Genomic DNA, 22624 nt, shown 5'->3' with positions numbered 1-22624 from the left:
GGACTCTATTTGAGTCTATGAGTAGGGTCTAGCGAGTCCATCAAATTGTAGGCATTTTAGTCTTGTCCTTAGCCTCTTTTTATAGTTCAGTCAGATGATTGCTGTACGTTTTTTTCTTTTTCTTTTTTTAATAGATAACTTTGATAGGTTAGAGAGTTCTCTTCTGTCTCAAGTTTGCTAGTTTTCATTATTTTTTTAATATTCCAGCAGGTTTTCTGTACCTAGTGAGATGATCTTTTCCTTGTTCCTTCCTCCTTTCTCTGTTAATATTTAAATGAAATTTAGAAATTTTCTAGTGTTGATACCCTTTATTTCTTTGGTAACCTAACTTGGTGATTATCTATTAATATAATCTTTACATCATGTTAGATTGTATGCTAATGTTTTGTTTGGGATGTTTTATCTGCATATAAGTGGTAGTTTATATCGGAGAAGGCAATGGCACCCCACTCCAGTACTCTTGCCTGAAAAATCCCATGGACGGAGGAGCCTGGTAGGCTGCAGTCCATGGGGTCGCTAAGAGTCAGACATGACTGAGGGACTTCACTTTCACTTTTCACTTTCATGCATTGGAGAAGGAAATGGCAACCCACTCCAGTGTTCTTGCCTGGAGAATCCCAGGGACGGGGGAGCCTGGTGGGCTGCCGTCTATGGGGTCGCACAGAGTCGGACACGACTGAAGCGACTGAGCAGCAGCAGCAGCAGGTAGATTATATAATACCATGTGGCACTGTAATACCTTTAGTCTTAACATAGTTTGGGAAGATTTTCTTCTTTATATGGTTGAGACTATACATGTTCTTAATTATCTGTTCCAAAAATATTTGGTGGAATTTTCCTAAAAGTTGATAGAGACTAGTGCCATCTTTGGAGAAGGCAATGGCACCCACTCCAGAACTCTTGTCTGGAAAATCCCATGGATGGAGGAGCCTGGTGGGCTGCAGTCCATGGGGTCGCTAAAGAGTCAGACACGACTGAGCGACTTCACTTTCACTTTTCACTTTCATGCATTGGAGAAGGAAATGGCAACCCACTCCAGCGTTCTTGCCTGGAGAATCCCAGGGACGGGGGAGCCTGGTGGGCTGCCGTCTATGGGGTTGCACAGAGTAGGACACGACTGAAGTGACTTAGCAGCAGCAGCAGTGCCATCTTTGTAAGAAGATTTTCAGTTAATAAGCTTAACTAATGAATATAGAAAACTTCAGGTTTTATTTTTTTTCCATGCTTTCTGAGTCACTTTTGGTAAGGCTTTTTTTTTTCCTAGGAATTTTCTATTTTTTGTATTACGTATTTTTAATATAGATGAGTATTTCTTTGTGTTTTCTACCTTTTATCCTTTATTATATCCCTAATTACGCTCCATTTCCAAATGGTCTTTTTTCATTTTTTTCTTCATTATTCTCATTAGAAGATTGTACATGTCATAGTTTTTTTTATCAAAGGACAAACTTCTGTTGTTCTTGGTTGAACCTCTATTGTAATTTTGTTTGTATTTTATTAAGTTCTGCTTGTATATTTTTTCCTCTATGTTCTTTTGTTTTTATTTGCTTTTTAATACATTTATTCATGGTATAGTTTAACATGTCCAAAGTAATAAAAGTGATATCATATCATTTTTTCTAGTACTTTTATCCTTCTTTTGTTGTTGATACTTATGTATTAAATCCACTTGGGATTTACTTTTGTCACGGGGTGTGTTATTTTTCTTCCAGACTGACAGTTAATTGTCCCATCAAGTTTTAGTAACTGCTTTCAAAGCTTGATATCCTCCTTTGAAAACCATGTATTAAACTCCTGTCTCTGGATTCTTCATTCCATACTACCTAGTTAGTTATCAATTTATCTCGTGTAATATGCTCTCTTAATAACATGCTTAATAATATGCTCTCTTAGTAACTTTACAGATAATTGTAACATTTGATAATAAAGCCCCCTCTCATATTTTTGTCATTTTATTACAATTTTTCTTAGCTGTTTTCACACACTTGTTTTTCTTGATGAACTTCATTTCTTTTAGGACTTGGTAATATGTACATGTATTACAAAATTCACGAAAAGAAATATAGAGAAAAACCTCTTTGTACAACTCTCTGCCAGCTTCTCTCCCTTTAACCTCTCATTGGACACAGTTTCTCTTATTAGAGACGTTCTATGCAAGAACCAAACATAAAAATATTTTCCTTTTACTCTCACAAAATAACAGCCTGTATTTTGCCTTCTTAAAATGGTGGCAATTTCGTCAACACTGGACATAAAAGGTTATATCTGATGAACATCAGAAGCAGTTTGACAAATTTTCAACCAAGTCTATACGCTCTCTCAAATGTATGACAAATGCCATTTTCATATGCTATTGCCAGCAATTTAAATCCAGGGAGGTAATATTTTATCATCATATGAGGTCCATTTTTCAATTAAAACAACAAATTATATCAATCCGTGGATAACATTATTTGAAAGTTGAAATATGCTAGTGTTTTGTCATCATAATGTACTGAGGAAGGAAATATTAATTTAAACATAAATATATATATATATATATATATATATATGTTGCTGTTGTTTAGTCACTAAGTCGTGTCCAACTCTTTTGTAACCCCATGGACTATAGCTCACCGAGTTCCTCTGTCAATGGGATTTCCTAGGCAAGAAATCCCATGGACAGAGTAGGTTGTCATTTCCTTCTCCAGAAAATCTTCCAGACCTAGGGGTCAAACCTGTGTCCCCTGCATTGGCCAATGGATTCTTTACCACTGAGCCACCAGGGAAGCCCACATACATAAATACACTCATATTTTTCATAAATTGGGGCTAAGTACTATTCTCACTATGCCCCAGTTTCCTTTTATGGCAAATTTGAATGAAATATTCGAGATCACTTTCAGTTCTAAAAGTATACTATTTTTATTATATTCTCAAAGCAATTATTTCCTGTTAACTCAAATACAGTAGACAAAATATTGGAAGGATATTGTAATAAATCTTTGCCTTCCTGGAAGAGGTGAATGATTGATATTTAAAAAGTTCTGTGATCATAGCAGTATCAGAGGTCTCAGCAATTGCCAGCCTCAGGCTGTTTTGCTAAGTAAAACTCAGCAGTGGCCACAGGACTGGAAAGGGTCAGTTTTCATTCCAATCCCAAAGAAAGGCAATGCCAAAGAATGCTCACACTACCACACAATTGCACTCATCTCACACGCTAGTAAAGTAATGCTCAAAATTCTCCCAGCCAGGCTTCAGCAATATGTGAACCGTGAACTTTCTGATGTTCAAGCTGGTTTTAGAAAAGGCAGAGGAAGCAGAGATCAAATTGCCAACATCCGCTGGATCATGGAAAAAGCAAGAGAGTTCCAGAAAAGCATATATTTCTGCTTCATTGACTATGCCAAAGCCTTTGACTGTTTGGATCACAAAAAAGTGTGGAAAATTCTGAAAGAGATGGGAATACCAGACCACCTGACCTGCCTCTTGAGAAATCTGTATGCAGGTCAGGAAGCAAGAGTTAGAACTGGACATGGAACAACAGACTGGTTCCAAACAGGAAAAGGAGTTCGTCAAGGCTGTATATTGTCACCCTGTTTATTTAACTTATATGCAGAATACATCATGAGAAATGCTGGACTGGAAGAAACACAAGCTGGAATCAAGATTGCCAGGAGAAATATCAATAACCTCAGATATGCAGATGACACCACCCTTATGGCAGAAAGTGAAGAGGAACTCAAAAGCCTCTTGAGGAAAGTGAAAGTGGAGAGTGAAAAAGTTGGCCTAAAGCTCAACATTCAGAAAATGAAGATCATGGCATCTGGTCCCATCACTTCATGGGAAATAGATGGGGAAACAGTGGAAACGGTGTCAGACTTTATTTTTCTGGGCTCCAAAATCACTGCAGATGGTGACTGCAGCCATGAATTTAAAAGACGCTTACTCCTTGGAAGGAAAGTTATGACCAACCTAGGTAGCATATTCAAAAGCAGAGACATTACTTTGCCAACAAAGGTTCGTCAAGTCAAGGCTATGGTTTTTCCTGTGGTCATGTATGGATGTGAGAGTTGGACTGTGAAGAAGGCTGAGCGCCGAATAATTGATGCTTTTGAACTGTGGTGTTGGAGAAGACTCTTGAGAGTCCCTTGGACTGCAAGGAGATCCAACCAGTCCATTCTGAAGGAGATCAGCCCTGGGATTTCTTTGGAAGGAATGATGCTAAAGCTGAAACTCCAGTACTTTGGCCACCTCATGCGAAGTGTTGACTCTTTGGAAAAGACTCTGATGCTGGGAGGGATTGGGGGCATGAGAAGGGGATGACAGAGGATGAGATGGCTGGATGGCATCACGGACTCGATGGACGTGAGTTTGAGTGAACTCCAGGAGTTGGTGATGAACAGGGAGGCCTGGTGTGCTGGGATTCATGGGGTCACAAAGAGTTGGACACGACTGAGAGACTGATCTGATCAGATCTGATCATTGATATGATTGATTCAGTCTTCTAAACTTCCCTTTTCCCTGCCTCTGGGTTCAAAATTGTAAGTTCTTAGGATGAAGTATCTGGACTGACTCAACCCGACTTGAGTTTCCAGCCACCTGTGGAGGAAGGGGCCAGTGGTAGCAAGACATATAGAATAATTCTCATTGTTAGAGCACTTCACTGTGAATTCAAGCTCTTCTGAAAAGAGGACACGATTGTTATGACCTTGGTATCTGTATCAACAGGTGTTTATTCAGCCAGTATGAAAGGTACTTGAAGTATAATTTTTTAATAGTAGGTATATCTTAGTTTTTATAGTACATTAGGGAGAAAGTACTGAAAACCATCATTAAGTAAATATTTCTATTTCACAAGGGCAGTTCAACTGTAAATCTAAATTTGCAGTACTTTATTTCTACATACATACAAATTATTGAATTTTCTTTTCAGTTTACCTTCTTGTATATATATGAAATTACTGCCAAAATGTTAAGTTTCACTCCTTGAAAAGATGTTGAAGTCTAATAGAAAATGGAGTACGTGGTATTGATTTCACTAAGTCAAAGAATATAATTTCTAAGATAATACATTCATGTTTGTTATTATATAGCTCCTTACTTAATGGGTATGGCAGTAGTTTGAAAATCAAGGCATGTTACTTTGTTTATCTCTAAATAAGGACTAATAATTTTGGCCTATGGAAATAAGAGACTGTGAAGGTTAAATAATGTATTTAGAGGAATTTAGGAATAAAGGAAGTTGAAAAGGTGACATTGCAAAGGTTTATTCATGGCCTAGCTTTTCCTCAATAGTTTTACCAGGTGATTACTAGCTTGTGAGCTCTCTAAGGACTGGAATCAAATTCTTATCACTTATTTTCCCTAGAAATTGTGGCAAATGATCAATGCTTCTGTATTTGACAGAAGAAAAGTGATCCTAGGGGAAAAGAGAAATGGGATTACAATACAAAATATACTTAAAATGAGACTAATAAAGCCATAATTGCAAAGGTGAACTGGCATAGGAACTCGACAGGAATGCATACTCAGAGGAAACAGAATCAGGGGAAGTGGAGGTCATAGTCTGGCTGGGCCAGACAACAGGCGCGCACAGGCGGGTATGACCAGCGCTCTGTTACCCCAGGTAACTGTTAATCATCATCTTGTCTTTGTGCCAGCCTGTCACTCTCTGATTCTTTGAAACCATACCGATTCTACAATAGTCCAAGGAATATTTCTCTTTTATGGCTTTGAAGCTTTAAATCATATTCGGTTGATATTTGACATACTTGTTGACAGCCTAAATGGATTTTTTAATAGTGTAGCTTAGATAAATCTTCTGTTGTAGGGAAGCCAAAAACGTTTTTATGGCTAACTCTAGCTTAATAAGCAGCAGAGCTTTAAAAAATGTAACCATTTAATTTTTAATATGGATTGGTTCCTTTTGGTAATTAAAAACAAACATTTTGTAAAACTGCCAAGATATTAATCAAAGCAGTATAGGGTTATGGATGTCAGGCACTTATATATGTTTTAAACCTTTCTGAGGTGGAATAGTGGAATAAAATTAAAATAGATGGAAACAAGGCCCTTAATTGCCTATTCCCAGTGTAAAGCAAAGGTCATATATAAAGTTCATTTAGGGCCAAAATAAATTTCAGTAGATTCTAAGGGTTACATGAGGTAATATATATCTAAATGCTGCATCACTATATTAACATGTAGAACTAGGAAATAAAAGAACTATCTTTTGCCTAGGCCTCAAAATTCTTGCTATTCGTCAAGATTAATAAATGATTCAAATTGGTTCCATTTTTCTCATTAGTAGCAGTGCTAATATGCTGCTCTTAGGTCAGAATAACAATATATTATAGCTATTTTTTTTTGTTTTGTTTTTGTTTTGTTTTTTGGCAGTTTAGAGCTAGAAACTCTCTGTGTTAGCCAGAGACCAAATTTAAAAGGCCCCAAAGGAGAGTTTTCGTTCTTTTTGTGCCTAGAAGTCTAAGTGATTAGTAAGCTTCCAGACATAAGGATTATCAAGTGTAATTATTTCAAGGGTCTTGAAATGATTGTGCTTTGTGCAGTTTGTTTAGTGTTCTGGCATTTCATCCACTTCTATTATTTCTGTACAGCCAGAGACATTCTAGATTTTTTTTTTTTTTTGCCATCTTAGTTATTACATCAGTAAAACAGACATCAAATACTAGTTATCTTACATTGGTTTGAAATAAAAGTCAACATGTTAACAGGTTATCTTAATATTAACATCATGTATCTTATGCCTTTGCTAATGTCTTACTAACTTTTAACATCAAATCCTGATATACATGTGTTTGTATAATATTATCAATATATTATGCCATCCCAGCAGCTTTCTTGGTTTAATTGGAATATTAAGAATGATCAGACAGCAAATGAAACCACAAATGATCCCCAATAGCCAAAGCAATCTTGAGAAAGAAGAACAAGGCTGGAGGAACCATAATTTCTGATTTCAAAGTATACTACAAAGTTAAAGTAATCAAAATAAGGTAGCTTTGCCATAAAAAAACAGATACAAAGATCATTGAACAGAAGAGAAAGACCAGAAACAAATGCGTGTAATTAACTGACAACAAAGGAGCCAGGAATATACAATGGAGAAAGGATAGCCTTTTTGATAAATGGTACTGGGAAAACTGGATGTTCTGTGCTTAGTTGATCAGTCATGTCCGACTCTTTGTGACCCCATTTACTGTAGCCTGCCAGGCTCCTCTGTCCATGGGGATTTTCCAGGCAGGAATACTAGAGTGGGTTTCCATGCCCTCCTCCAGGTGATCTTCCCAATTACCCGTGGATTGAACCCATTGCCACATTGCAGGCAGATTCTTTACCATCTGGGCTACCAGGAAAACTGGATATCCACATGCAAAAGAAGGAAACTGATCCTTATCTTACACCATATAGAAAAGTCAATTTCAAATGTTTGATAAAGATTTGAACGTAAGGTCTAAAAACTTAAAAGTCCTAGAAGTAAACACAGAGGGTAAGCTCTTTGACACTGGTCTTAGCAATAATTCTTTTGGATTTGATGCCAAAACCAGAAGCCAACAGAAGCAAAAAAAAAAACAAAAAACAAAAAACGAATGGGACTACATCAAACTAAAAAGTTTCTGCCCAGCAAAAGAAACCATCAACGATAAGGCAACTTATGGAATGGGAGAAAACATTTGCAAACCACATGTCTGGTTAGAACTTGATATACAAAATATATAAGGAAGGCATACAACTCATTAGCAAATAAACCAAATAATCCAATTTAAAAATAGAGAATCTGAAGAGACTTTTTTTTTTCAAGAAAGACATACAAATGGCCAACAGGTCCATGAGAAAATAGCATTACTAATCATTAGGGAAACTCAAATCAAAGCCAGAATGAAAAGCTTCTTACCACCTTACACTTTCAAAAATTATTACCAAAATGACAAGAGATGACAAATGTTGGTGAAGATGTAGAGAAAAGGCAATCCTGGTAAATGGTTGGTGGGAATTTAACTGGTATACCCCTGTGGAAAATACTATGGAGGTTCCTCAAGAAATTAAAAATAGAACTACCACATGATCCAACAAGTCCACTTCATATATATATATATATACACACCTTGAAATCACTATCTTCAGGAGATTATCTTGGAGGTAAGGTATATTTATATCTTGGATATATATAATGAAATCACTATCTCAACGAGGTTATCTGTGTTTCCACATTCACTGCAATATTAATCACAAAGGTATAGAAACAACCTAAATTTCAGTCAATGGATGAATTGGTAAAGAAATGTGATGTATTTATGAACATTAATATGGGTATTAAATATTATTAACTTGACATTTGTGATAACTTGAATGAAACTGGAGGTCACTATCCTAAGTGAAATAAGCCAGACAGAAAAATTCAATTACAACATAGTTTGACTATATGTGGAATCAGAAAATAATAAAAGTCAAACTCATAGAGATTAGAATGGTGGTTGCTAGGGTCTGGGATTGAGGGAAGTAGGGATAGGTGGTAAAAAGGAATAAACTTTAGTTATAAGATGAATCTGGGTCTGAGGATCTAATGTATAATATGGTAACTATAGTTGACAATGTATTGTGCAATTAAAATTTGCTAAGAGGTGAACTTAAAAGTTCTCAAATAAACTCCACAAAACACAAATATGTGAGTTAATGGATATATTAATTAACTCGGTGGGAATCCTATCACAATGTACAATGTCATTTCACTGGTCAATTAAACCTCCCTAAAGCTGCAAATAAAAAAAAGGGAATGATCAGACATATTTTGATTTTGTTAATCCCGTTCTTTCAAAAGATTGTGCTGCTGCTGCTGCTGCTGCTAAGTTACTTCAGTCGTGTCCAACTCTGCGACCCCATAGACGGCAGCCCACCAGGCCCCCCCGTCCCTGGGATTCTCCAGGCAAGAACACTGGAGTGGGTTGCCATTTCCTTCTCCAATGCATGAAAGGGAAAAGTGAAAGTGAAGTCGCTCAGTCGTGTCTGACTCCTAGCGACCCCACGGACTGCAGCCCACCAGGCTCCTCCGCCCATGGGATTTTCCAGGCAAGAGTACTAGAGTGGGGTGCCATTGCCTTCTCCAAAGACTGTGCTGAGAAAGTCATAAAATTCTTAATACTGAACTTCATTTTTCTTAATAAGTAAAGTTAGCTTACTAGTAATGATCATCAATTAAACGATGAACTCAGTGCAGTTAATTCAACACACTGAATCCGAGAGAATATCCCCTCTCTTTTCAGAGAACTGGTAAGTTTCAAGTGCTCATAGTTTGGCCTACATAACATTTACAAGTTTTAAGCACTTTGAAATGACATGAAGATGCAGATGGAGTTTGGACTGAAACTTGAACTACTATATAGATCTGTCTGCTTCCTCCTGATTGTTAGTTTTTCCATGTACTTTTGCAGAACTATGAAGGTGAAGATCAGTAGACTCTCATTTTCTTTTTGTTGATGGAACCACTGAAAGCCCCAAACCACCACAAAGTCAGGAAATGCAAAGTGTGGTCGCTTTCCACAACCTATTATGAAACAAAATTGCTCAGTCTTCTTGTGTTATGTGAGGTTTCAGATATTGATCCGGAGCATACATCATCAAGCAAACAAGTGAATGTGGTCCTCGTCCCCCGCCCTTTATTCTCCGTAATAATCAGCCTGATATTGTAGCCAGCCACAGAATTCTCTCTGCCCCCCAAAAAGATTAGTATAGGTGCCCCACAAAAAACAGCATGTTTTTATTATTGTATATTATTAATGTGCAGTTTATTTTTGTGATGAAACTCTAAAACTACTTAAAAAAGAAAGATTGACTGTAGTTCTGTGTTTGGCAAATGCAAGTGTAAACAATAACCAATGCTCCAACTTGTACAATATACTCAGTTTTGGCTGTTGGAAAGTAAGATCATTTTATACATACCACTGAATTGAAATGGTCTTTATTTACTCCCCCAAAATTGCACTTAAATTTTGCCAATTAATGCAGCTCTCCAAAAATGTATAGGCTAAAATAAACTTCCATTAAATATATATATATATTTTGCCAGAGCATCATTTAAACTTTTCACATTTTCTTCAGAAATAACTTCAATTTTCCCCTGAAATGATCTACCTTATTTACAGCTACGAACTAAGATTATTAGGAGATGATTTGAAAATTCTTTACAGTTTATCTAATGCCTCCAAAAGTCTGTGGTGCAAAAATACTAAAGGATTTAAATGTGTTCTTTGTTTTAGGATCATTCCCATCTTTATAAAAAATAAAACAAATTCAAGCCAAAATCCAAAACTAAAAATCCCAAACCAATTCTATAATTAAATGTAGTGGTTGGGCTTGTAGAGTTTGGAACCAGGGCAACTTGGGTTTGAATCTCAGCTTTTCTCTATTACCTTGGACAAAATATTAGCTTTTTAAAATTTTCAATTCATATATAAAATTCTGGGCAATGACAATGTCAATCTTGTGAGATTCTTGGAAAGAGTCCATGATATGTCTGTTTAACAGAAGAGATGCCTTATAGGAGACAGTGGTTTTCAGGCAAACACTTGTTGGCTTTCATCAGACTTTATTGTTATGAACTGATTCATTTAAGTCCACCCAAAACTCCTACATTGAAGTCCTAACACTCCGAATGTGACTGTCTTTGGAGATAGGGCCTTTCAAGAGCTGAGTAAAGAAAAATGAGGTTATATTTGTGGGCCCTAATCCAGTATGACTGATGTCCTCAAAAGCAGAGATTTTTACACAGATATATGAGCACACAGAGGAAAGAGAGAAATCAGCTAGCCACAAACCAAGGAAAGAGATCTCAGAAGAAATCGACCATGATGGTACCCTGATCTTAGACGTCTCATAGGCTTGCAGAGCTATGAGAAATTCAATGTCTGTTACTTAAGCCTGTGATATTTTATTATGACAGCCCTAGAAAACTAAAACATTTACCCTGACAAATTTCTCCTCCTGTTTTAGACCTACTGCAGTGGACAGAAGGGTTGAGCTTTTGGCTAGGCTGTGATCATAGCACTTTCTAGCAGCAGTAGTCATCTGTCCAGGCTATGCATAGGATCGTTCAAAGTCCTTCTGTAGGCTTTTTCTACTGAAGGAGGTAGCATGTTCTGTAATTATTTACCTAGAGGGCTCACAGCACATGGACCTAGAACTTCTGGTAATCATATGCAGCAATGCAGGGATAAGCTTGAGAAGATATAATACATACCCAGAGAGAAGCAAAGGTGAGAGGCAGAGCGATACACGGTTCCAGAGCTCCCCTTCGACTCAGCAATCCCCTTTAATTTTGTGAGCTTCTCTCCAAAACTTTTTTTCATTTTAAGTTGGGTTGCTTTTAGCTAAAAGAATACTGACCGTTATTTTGTTTGTTGTTTAAAATTGAACATATAGTTCCTTGAAGGGAAAAAGCATCCTTACATCAGCAGAGTTGATGTGTAATGGGTTTAATTATATCTTCTCAGTCCCCAAAATAAGATATGTCAAAGTCCTAACTTCTAGTACCTCAGAATGTGACTTTATTTGCAAATAGAGGTTTTGTAGATATAATTAGCTAAGATCAGTTTATATTATAGTAGGGTAGGCCCCTAATCCAATATAACATATGTTTATAAGAAGATCACCATATGAAGAAGCAGAGACACAGGAGAACGGTTTTTAAATGTAGGTATCATTTCACATTTTTAATAACACCAATGGTCTTAAATATAGTAGATTTTAAAAAACTACTTATTGAAGCTATTTTCATACGAGGGTTCAATTCCACCAGCAGAATGTCTTGTTTCAAATCTTAGATCACTCTGCCATTATGTATCAGAAGAGTGTATCTCTTGAATTGTTGGTTCTGAAGTTAGTCTTTATTTTTTTTCAGCTATTATTTTATTTCACTTTTCCTATTTTTTCATATCATATTTTCAGTTTCAACATGCTATAAACTCAATTGAATGGAATATCCAAATGAATGAGCACATTTTAGGTTTGTAGTACAACAGGTTCTTATATCTGGGAATACTGTTGTACTGACAAAAATTACAAAACATTTCCATAATTCTCTTCAAAAGAGTCATAGCAGATAAATTATATATAATTAAGGAATGCACTCTTAAGGAATGCTTTTGGCTGATCATTATAACTTTTTTCTTTATGGACACATTAAAATGATAATATTCTAGGTTTTGATATTATACAGGTGACAAGTAACTTATCATTGAAGAAAGAATATACATGATTTCACTGAAATGTTTATCATTTTGGAAGATATTTCAGAAAATCTTTTACATAAAGGGAACATAAAAGTCTCTGGACTGAATTTCTGAAAGTCAGACTGAGGTTTAACTGCATAATAATTGTGATTTAGAACCAAATGACTTAAGTTCTTAGCATTTCAGCTTCCTTTCTCATATATTATCTTCAAAGCATCTCATCAAGGTAAATAAATGGAAAGCCTCATTTTTCTCTTCTCTTAGCAAGGTCATACTTGCATGTGAGGGTACAGTCCTTTCTTTAAAAGCAAAATTTCCTGGCTTAGTCAAGTAGTAGTCAAAGTCACTCAGTCGTGTCCGACTCTTGTGACCCCAAGGACTGCAGCCCACAAGGTTCCTCTCTCCATGGGATTCTCCAGGCAAGAATACTGGAGTGGGTTGCCATTTCTGTCTCCAAAATTTAAAAGCAAAATTTCATGGCCTAACTAGTCCTAAAATGAATAGTTAAGCATAAGTGTAACCAGTACATAGTAGGGAAGACAGGCTATGGTTTCCTCCCCTTCAGATTATGTCCTAGTCATGCCATGTAGATTGAAAAACTGAGACATTTTGCCTTCCTTCAAACTGCTTGCTTAACTAGCATTCAGAGAGTTTAGCATTTGAGTAAAACACATGCTAAAGGAATGAGAAGAAAGAAAAGAAAGGAATCAAACATGCATCCACTATAAAAGGAATCTAAAAGACTAAATGACTTGGTGGAAAATACTCTAAATTGCAGCTATACAAGGAAGACATTTTAAGATGAAATTCTATATCTGGGCTTCATAACCTCACATCCACTAAACCCTGGATCCATAAACATATTTCAAGGGCTACATGAATGAACTTGTATGGGGAAAGATCACAACTTTCTTTTCATTATCCTCCAACTGAAATTCATATTTCCTTCAATGATAAATGCAGGCAACTGTAGAAGCACTACCTATAATTAAATCATCAATAGAAATCAGAGATGTTTAAGACCACATTACGTTTGTGATATCACCAACTACTGTTTATGCTCATCACTTTTTCGACAGTGATTCTACATGTTGCTAAGTCTTATTATTCAGTGTGTTAATGCTGCTGCTGCTGCTAAGTCGCTTCAGTCGTGTCCGACTCTGTGCGACCCCATAGACGGCAGCACCAGGCTCCCCTGTCCCTGGGATTCTCCAGGCAAGAACGCTGCAGTGGGTTGCCATTTCCTTCTCCAATGCATGAAAGGGAAAAGTGAAAGTGAAGTCGCTCAGTCGTGTCCGACTCTAGCGACCCCATGGACTGCAGCCTACCAGGCTCCTCCATCCATGGGATTTTCCAGGCAAGAGTACTAGAGTGGGGTGCCATTGCCTTCTCCACAATGTGTTAATAGAGTCACACAATTAAAGAAAATTAAATAGTCGCATTTTCATATAATTGGTTTTGTTTGTAACTCCATTTTTGTTTGTAACCCCATTGCTTTGTTTTATTCATTTCAAAACATCATTCTCAGAACTTAGTCTGTAATCCCTAGACTAGTACCAAAAGGTCCGTAAGTTAAGAATCGCTGATAGGCTGATACCCTGTATTAAATAAGTATAATCTGCGAAGATTTGTATTTTAAACCAATTTTAAGAACAGAGTAAAAAGAATTAGGTGAAATTGTCCTAAAATTAGAAAATGGTATAATATTATAAATATTTTTAAAAATCAATATTGAAAATAATATAAATTAAACATAAATTTATATGTATATATTATCAACTGGTGGGAGGGTAACTATCTTCTAATAAAGCATGCTAATACAATCCTAAATGCTGACCCTCTGTCAGAAAAGGAAAACTTTCTTACCTCTTGCAGACTCTCTCTGTAATATGGATGTGTCTGTCAGAGAAAAGACAGTAAGTCTTTCCATTACTTTGACAATGCCTTTGAAGATACACGTGTGAAAATTCAGAGTTTTTGACACATTGAACATCAACTTCTGTACTGTTTGCACATTTTTGTGAAGAAATGTTCGTGGGCAACATTGTCCACGTGATGGAAACATAATTTAAAAAAACAGGTGTCTTTTTGTAAGTCTAAGAAAAGAAAATCTTTAAATGTAGCATTGAATTTGGAGCCCCACCAATAAGATTCTCACCAATCTTCACTTTTTAGGGCATCTCTGCTTCTAGAAAAATTTTCACTTTCTTTAATTTCTAAGGAATTATTGAGATGTTTCTTTCCTTGCATTTTGTTTAAGTGGACATAAAAATGTCCATGTTTCATGTCACTATTGCAATTGAAAAACTCTATAGGTGGTAAGAAACCACCAGACTGGTTCTGAAAAGGAAAATGAAGCATACTGACAAACAAAAATAAGCCCCAATATCAGTAACAAATTGATTGTTAGTCAAGGAATAACAAACCAAATTAAAAAACTACTGGGCTTGAAAACAGGGCTAATAAATATTATTTATTTTAGAAAAGCCATACTGTGTGACTGTCATTTGCATATTAGTTATGATTTATATTTGAATGTGACCCTTAATATCCTCTAAATTTTTTCTCTGTGTTTATCTTTCTCGAACTTGAGTAGAGTGAGAGGTGACAAGGAATGATAATGAGATATTTTAATCTTGCTTGAAAATTTTATGGTGTAATGGATACCATCTCTTCTAACCACAATCTATACACGAAAATAGATATTATGATAATCCTTAAGATATTATGATAATCCTTAATCTCTCCATAGGAATTTTTCAAATGTGTATCTTATAAGGTTAAATCAGAATTTTTTTTTTTAAATAGGTAAGTTAATTCAGAAACTATGAAACCAAAGCCACAGGTATTAAATAACCTATTTAACAGGTCATTAATAGGTATTAAATATAAATCTCAGTTCAGTTCAGTTGCTCAGTCGTGTCCGACTCTTTGCGACCCCATGAATTTTAGCACGCCAGGCCTCCCTGTCCATCACCAACTCCCGGAGTTCGCTCAGACTCACGTCCATCGAGTCAGTGATGCCATCCAGCCATCTCATCCTCTGTCGTCCCCTTCTCCTCCTGCTCCCAATCCCTCCCAGCATCAGAGTCTTTTCCCATGAGTCAACTCTTCGCATGAGGTGGCCAAAGTACTGGAGTTTCAGCTTTAGCATCATTCCCTCCAAAGAAATCCCAGGGCTGATCTCCTTCAGAATGGACTGGTTGGATCTCCTTGCAGTCCAAGGGACTCTCAAGAGTCTTCTCCAACATCACAGTTCAAAAGCATCAATTCTTTGGTGCTCAGCCTCCTTCACAGTCCAACTCTCATTTCTCCACTTTGGTAAACAACATATGACCCACAGTGATGATAAGAAAGTGAGAGTTCAACAACAAGGGGTACCTTCTATGCACCATATAAATGATGTCATTTTTTGAAGTGTTAGTGGTTAACTCTTTTTCATCATATCTCTTATTATTGAATAGAAAGGAGTCTTGAAACTGAAGTCTACCACAGTATTCCAGAAAAAAATGACCCATAATTTAAAGGAATATTTTACAAATTTTATAGTTGGTCCTTTAATCTATAGAGAGAAGCATGTTAAAACATTAAAATTACCAAAAAGAAGACGACTAAATTAACTTTTTAAATCTTGAATGAAAAAAATGGTTAAAATCTCCCTCTATTTTTATAATCAGGAAACCTTTTGTCTAACGCATCTGTGGAAACTTAGCTCATTGTTCATTTACTTGTTAGTTACTCTCTGAAAATATGTCATAAATTCCAACACAAACAAGGCAGGGACTCTATCTTTTGCCTTTCTTACTTGCTCTAAAACATCTCAAAATATAATGATCCTTGATGAATGATCCTCATATGCATAGATTTTTACCAAATGTAAGCTCTCCCTCACACATGATTTTATTCAATTCTTGCTAAAACTCAGAAGTAGATGCTGTGGTGTTCTGGAGCCAGCCTATCTCATTTCCTGAGAGCTGATTGCTAAATTTTCAGAAATAAGTTCAATAAAATTAAATATTAACCTATGTAACTTATAATCACATAAATTATATTTGAAACAAAGGTACTAAATACTCAAGACATCGTTTCCTAATTACTTCACCCACAAATTCTATCAATCAGGGATTTTTTTTTTTTTCTCCTCCACTAAGTAGTTCAGAAAACTAAGATCATGGATCTGGTCCCATCACTTCATGGGAAATAGATGGGGAAACAGTGGAAGCAGTGTCAGAATTTATTTTTTGGGCTCCAAAATCACTGCAGATGGTGATTACAGCCATGAAATTAAAAGATGCTTGCTCCTTGGAAGGAAAGTTATGACCAAACTAGATAACATATTAAAAAGCAGAGACATTACTTTGCCAACAAAGGTCCGTCTAGTCAAGGCTATGGTTTTTCCAGTGGTCATGTATGGATGTGAGTGTTGGACTGTGAAGAAAGCTGAGCACCGAAGAATTGATGCTTTTGAACTGTGGTGTTGGAGAAGACTCTTGAGAGTCCCTTGGACTGCAAGGACATCCAACCAGTCCATCCTAAAGGAGATCAGCCCTGGGTGTTCTTTGGAAAGAATAATACTAAAGCTGAAACTCCAGTACTTTGGCCACCTCATGCGAAGAGTTGACTCATGGGAAAAGACTCTGATGCTGGGACGGATTGGGGGCAGGAGGAAAAGGGGACGACAGAGGATGAGATGGCTGAATGGCATCACGGACTTGATGGACATAAGTTTGAGTGTACTCTGGGAGTTGGTAATGGACAGGGAGGCCTGATGTGCCGCAATTCATGGGGTCGGAAAGAGTGGGACACGACTCAGTGACTGAACTGAACTGAAGTAGTTATTATTAGCCTATCTTTATTAATGGGAAAACTGAATCTTAAAGGGTGGAGGAAGTGAGTGACTTACTCAACACAATAGGAATTAGAGTGGGGCCTCTAACTCTTATATTCTCACTCTCATTTTAAGGGTTCTTTTTTTCTTTTGTTAGTTACATAGTCCACAAATATTGTACACTAATCAATAAGTGAAAAGCATTATAATTGGAAATTTAGAGTGAAAGTCTAACTCTCCCTGCATCCTCACTCTCAGCTGATGACTCGCTCTGCATACCATCAAGAACACAGAAACTGTCAGAAGAGAATGTACTCAAGGTCCTTCAACCACATTTGCATCCTTGCATCTCCCATCATCTTAGGTATGTTATTAGCATCATTTCATAGTGAGGACTACTCTTCTCTGATACTTCCTTCTCTGGTATTCTAGGATATCACTGTGGGCTAATTTTTCTCTTCACCTTTCTGGCTGCACCATCTCACTTGCTTTCCTTCTCATCTCACTGACTCCAAATGTTGGGCTGTGAATAGGGACTATCAGAAAAGATCATGATGCTGGAAAAGATTGAGGGCAAGAGGCGAAGTGGATGACAAAGAATGAGATGGTTGGATGGCTTCCTTTAGGCTTTTCATTTCAGGTCCCAAATCTTGATTCCTTTTTTTTCATTACCCTCCAAGCCTACCTAAAAGCATATTCTTTCAGTATTATTTTTGTAATATATGTAGAATCTGCTAGCTTCCCGACACCCCCTTGGCCACCAGTCTGGCCTAACATGACCATTGAGCCCTTACCTTGAATAGAGCAACAGCCTCTTAACTCATCTTTCTCTCTCCCCTTAGGCACCTGTAGTCTGTCACCAACACAGTAACCAAAGTGGTGCTCTTAAACCTTGTCAGAGCATGCCACTTCTCTACTTGGAACCTTCCAGAGGCAACCCACCTCATCTGGAATAAAAGCCACCATCTATACTGTGACTGAAAGACTCATTGTGATTTGGGCCTCAACATCTCAGTCCCTCCTGGTCTCACCTCCCCCTGCCTGTGGCTCTCTGACCTCATCCCCTAATGTGCTTCCTCTTGCTTATTCTGCTAGTCTTTCAACACACTCAGCCGAAGGCCCCATTGTTTGTTTTCCCCTGTCTGCCTAGAATTTTCCAAGTATGCTCATAGTAATGCTCTTCTACTGAATGCTCTTGTACGTGAAAGTTGTACTGAAAAGTAACTGTCCCTGTGGCCTATTCTGGCCACTTCATCTAAAATTCAACACCCCACCTTCCTTCCTTCAGTATTTCATATCCCCTTCCTATGTCTTATTTTCTTTTCTTTTTTTTTTTTTTTTTGTAGCATCATCACTGTATTATAAAGCAGGGGTCCACAACCTCTGGACCACAGACTGGTACCTCCTGTCAGATCCAGGGTGGTATTAGCTCAGAAATAAAGTGCACAGTGAATGTAATGAGCGCAAATCATTCTGAAACCACCCCCCGCCCCCAATCCCATTAATAGAAAAACTGTCTTCCATGAAATTAGTTCCTGGCACCAAAAATTTTGGGGAATGATGTTATCAGGTATGATTAACTTTTTTATCTTCTTTATGGAATATCCCTTTCTATAACATAATTTTCAGGAGATCAGGAATTTATTTTTCTTGCTCTGTTTAGTGTCTTGTTTTAAAACCTAAAAGAGTGTCTAAAGCATCAGCCAGTCAGTTCAGTTGCTCAGTCGTGACCGACTCTTTGCGACCCCATGAATCGCAGCACACCAGGCCTCCCTGTCCATCACCAACTCCCGGAGTTCACTCAAACTCACGTCCATTGAGTCAGTGATGCCATCCAGCCATCTCATCCTCTGTTGTCCCCTTCTCCTCCTGCTCCCAATCCCTCCCAGCATCAGAGTCTTTTCCAATGAGTCAACTCTTCCCATGAGGTGGCCAAAGTACAGGAGTTTCAGCTTTAGCATCATTCCTTCCACAGAAATCCTAGGGCTGATCTCCTTCAGAATGGACTGGTTGGATCTTCTTTGCAGTCTAAAGCATAGATGTTGCTAAATAAATATTTGTTGAATGAAAGATTAAATGACAAGACAAAATATGGAAACTAGAGCCGTGAATTATACCAGTTAGGTTTCTATTGATATAAAGAAGGGAAATTCAGCCAAAGTTTTCCAATTTATGTAGAAGTGATATATACTGAAGAAGTCAAGAATTCTGAGGTTTGCTACCAGGTCATACCAAGTCAGTTCAGGGGATATAGGCAATAACAGTTTTTGGATCCTCACTTAAGCACTGAATCTTTAACTTGATTCAGCAGCTCTGGGCAGGTCTCACCATTTTTCCTCCCTGCTTTCATTTTATTTTTTTCTAACTGCAGAGTTTTTACTCTCTCATGTCCTTGCTTTGAGCATAGCCCAAGTCCATCCACACCCACACCCTATTTCTGGCTTTATATATCAGCTTTTTTTTTTTTTAATATATCAGCTTTCAGCTTCCTTGCTGTTTTTCTCTCTTATACATAAATCATAAATCATAAGAGGTACAATCTTCTCTAGCAGGTATATTTGCAGTTTAGGTAACTGTTCAGTTAGAATTGGCTGTTTTTGTTTCAGACACACTCCTAGATCACCATCTGGTAAATGGCAATAAGTGTCTTATTTTACAAAATGGTTTCCTAGAAAATCAGAGATACCAAAGGAACATTTCATGCAAAGATGGGGTTGATAAAGGGCAGAAATGGTATGGACCTAACAGAAGCAGAAGATATTAAGAAGAGATGGCAAGAATACACAGAAGAACTGTACAAAAAAGATCTTCATGACCCAGATAATCACAATGGTGTGATCACTGACCTAGAGCCAGACATCCTGGAATGTGATGTCAAGTGGGCTTAGAAAGCATCACTACGAACAAAGCTAGTGGAGGTGATGGAATTCCAGTTGAGCTATTTCAAATCCTGAAAGATGAGGCTGTGGAAGTGCTGCACTCAATATGCCAGCACATTTGGAAAACTCAGCAGTGGCCACAGGACTGGAAAAGGTCAGTTTTCATTCCAATCCCAAAGAAAGGCAATGCCAAGGAATGCTTAAACTACTGCACAATTGCACTCATCTCACACGCTAGTAAAGTAATGCTCAAAATTCTCCAAGCCAGGCTTCAGCAATATGTGAACCGTGAATTTCCTGATGTTCAAGCTGGTTTTAGAAAAGGCAGAGGAACCAGAGATCAAATTGCCAACATCCGCTGGATCATCGAAAAAGCAAGAGAGTTCCAGAAAAACATCTATTTCTGCTTTATTGCCTATGCCAAAGCCTTTGACTGTGTGGATCACAAAAAAGTGTGGAAAATTCTGAAAGAGATGGGAATACCAGACCACCTGACCTGCCTCTTGAGAAATCTGTATGCAGGTCAGGAAGCAAGAGTTAGAACTGGACATGGAACAACAGACTGGTTCCAAATAGGAAAAGGAGTTCGTCAAGGCTGTATATTGTCACCCTGTTTATTTAACTTATATGCAGAGTACATCATGAGAAACGCCGGACTGGAAGAAGCACAAGCTGGAATCAAGATTGCCGGGAGAAATATCAAGAACCTCAGATATGCAGATGACACCACCCTTATGGCAGAAAGTGAAGAGGAACTCAAAGCCTCTTGATGAAAGTGAAAGTGGAGAGTGAAAAAGTTGGCTTAAAGCTCAACATTCAGAAAACGAAGATCACGGCATCTGGTCCCATCACTTCATGGGAAATAGATGGGAAAATAGTGGAAACGGTGTCAGACTTTATTTTTCTGGGCTCCAAAATCACTGCAGATGGTGACTACAGCCATGAAATTAATAGACGCTTACTCCTTGGAAGGAAAGTTATGACCAACCTAGGTAGCATATTCAAAAGCAGAGACATTACTTTGCCAAGAAAGGTTTTCTAGTCAAGGCTATGGTTTTTCCAGGGGTCATGTATGGATGTGAGAGTTGGACTGTGAAGAAGGCTGAGTGCCGAAGAATTGATGCTTTTGAACTGTGGTGTTGGAGAAGACTCTTGAGAGTCCCTTGGACTGCAAGGAGATCCAGCCAGTCCATTCTGAAGGAGATCAGCCCTGGGATTTCTTTGGAAGGAATGATGCTAAAGCTGAAACTCCAGTACTTTGGCCACCTCATGTGACGAGTTGACTCATTGGAAAAGACTCTGATGCTGGGAGGGATTGGGTGCAGGAGGAGAAGGGGACGACAGAGGATGAGATGGCTGGATGGCATCACTGACTCGATGGACGTGAGTCTGAGTGAACTCAGGGAGTTGGTGATGTACAGGGAGGCCTGGCGTGCTGCAATTCATGGGGTTGCAAAGAATCGGACACAACTGAGCGACTGATCTGATCTGATCTGATGGCACCCCACTCCAGTACTCTTGCCTGGAAAATCCCATGGATGGAGGAGCCTGGTAGGCTGCAGTCCATGGTGTTGCTAAGAGTTGGACATGGCTGAGCGACTTCACTTTCACTTTTCACTTTCATGCATTGGAGAAGGAAATGTCAACCCACTCCAGTGTTCTTGCCTGGAGAATCTTGGGGACAGGGGAGCCTGGTGGGCTGCCATCTATGGGGTCGCACAGAGTTGGACACAACTGAAGCAATTTAGCAGAAGCTTTAAAAAAGTGTCATATGCTGCAGTTTGCTTTCTTTTCATATAATGTAATGTTTCTCAGTTTTATCTGTCGTCTTTTGTGTGGCTGCAATTCATTCATTATCATTACTGTGTAATCCTTTGTAAATTGACTATCACAGTTTATTCAGCCTTTATCCTAATCATAAACATTTTGCTTTTGTCTAGTTGTGTTTCTATTATGAGCAATGTATTTCCCATTGCACATGTAGACAAGAGTCTACAACATGAACCAAGGAAAAGAATCGCTACATCACAGATAACTGTCACATTCAACTGTTCAAAAAAAAGTCAGCTTTTGAAATCAAAGTGATTATCCCAATTAACATTCTCACTAGCCATTTGTTAGAATTCTCATTGCAGCAGATCCTTACCAAAGCAAGAAATTTTCCAATTCTTAAATTTTGCCTGTGTAGTTAGTAAAACTAATATCATCTTGATTTTAGTATGTGTTTTCTTGAGTAGTAGTGAGGTTGAATTCTTTTTTTTAAATGTTATTACTATGAAGTTTTCCTGTGAAGTAGCTGATCACCTATTATTGTCCCTTTTTATGGGTTGCTTTTTAAATTATTAATGATATAAAATTTTAATCTGGATATCTGTAATCCTTTACTATTAACATGATTTGAAATACTTTATTCTAGGCTGTGGCTTCTATTTTTACTTCCTTTCTGGTATTACTTGGTGAACAGATATTCTTACTTTAGAATCATTTTAATGTTAGTGATTTTGAAGTCTTAATAACAAATCTTTCTCAATAAAGAAAAATTTTCTTCCCTGGTGGCTCAGATGTTAAGAAACTTCCTGCAGTGCAGAAGACCTGGGTTTGATCTCTGGGTTGGAAAGATCCCCTGGAGAAGGGAATCACAACCTATTCCAGTATTTTAGTATTCTTGCCTAGAGAATTCTGTGGACAGAGGA

Source organism: Bos indicus x Bos taurus, chromosome 4 (assembly GCF_003369695.1).
Source record: "Bos indicus x Bos taurus breed Angus x Brahman F1 hybrid chromosome 4, Bos_hybrid_MaternalHap_v2.0, whole genome shotgun sequence".
In the NCBI taxonomy this organism is placed as follows: domain Eukaryota; kingdom Metazoa; phylum Chordata; class Mammalia; order Artiodactyla; family Bovidae; genus Bos; species Bos indicus x Bos taurus.
This window is presented reverse-complemented; position numbering follows the sequence as displayed.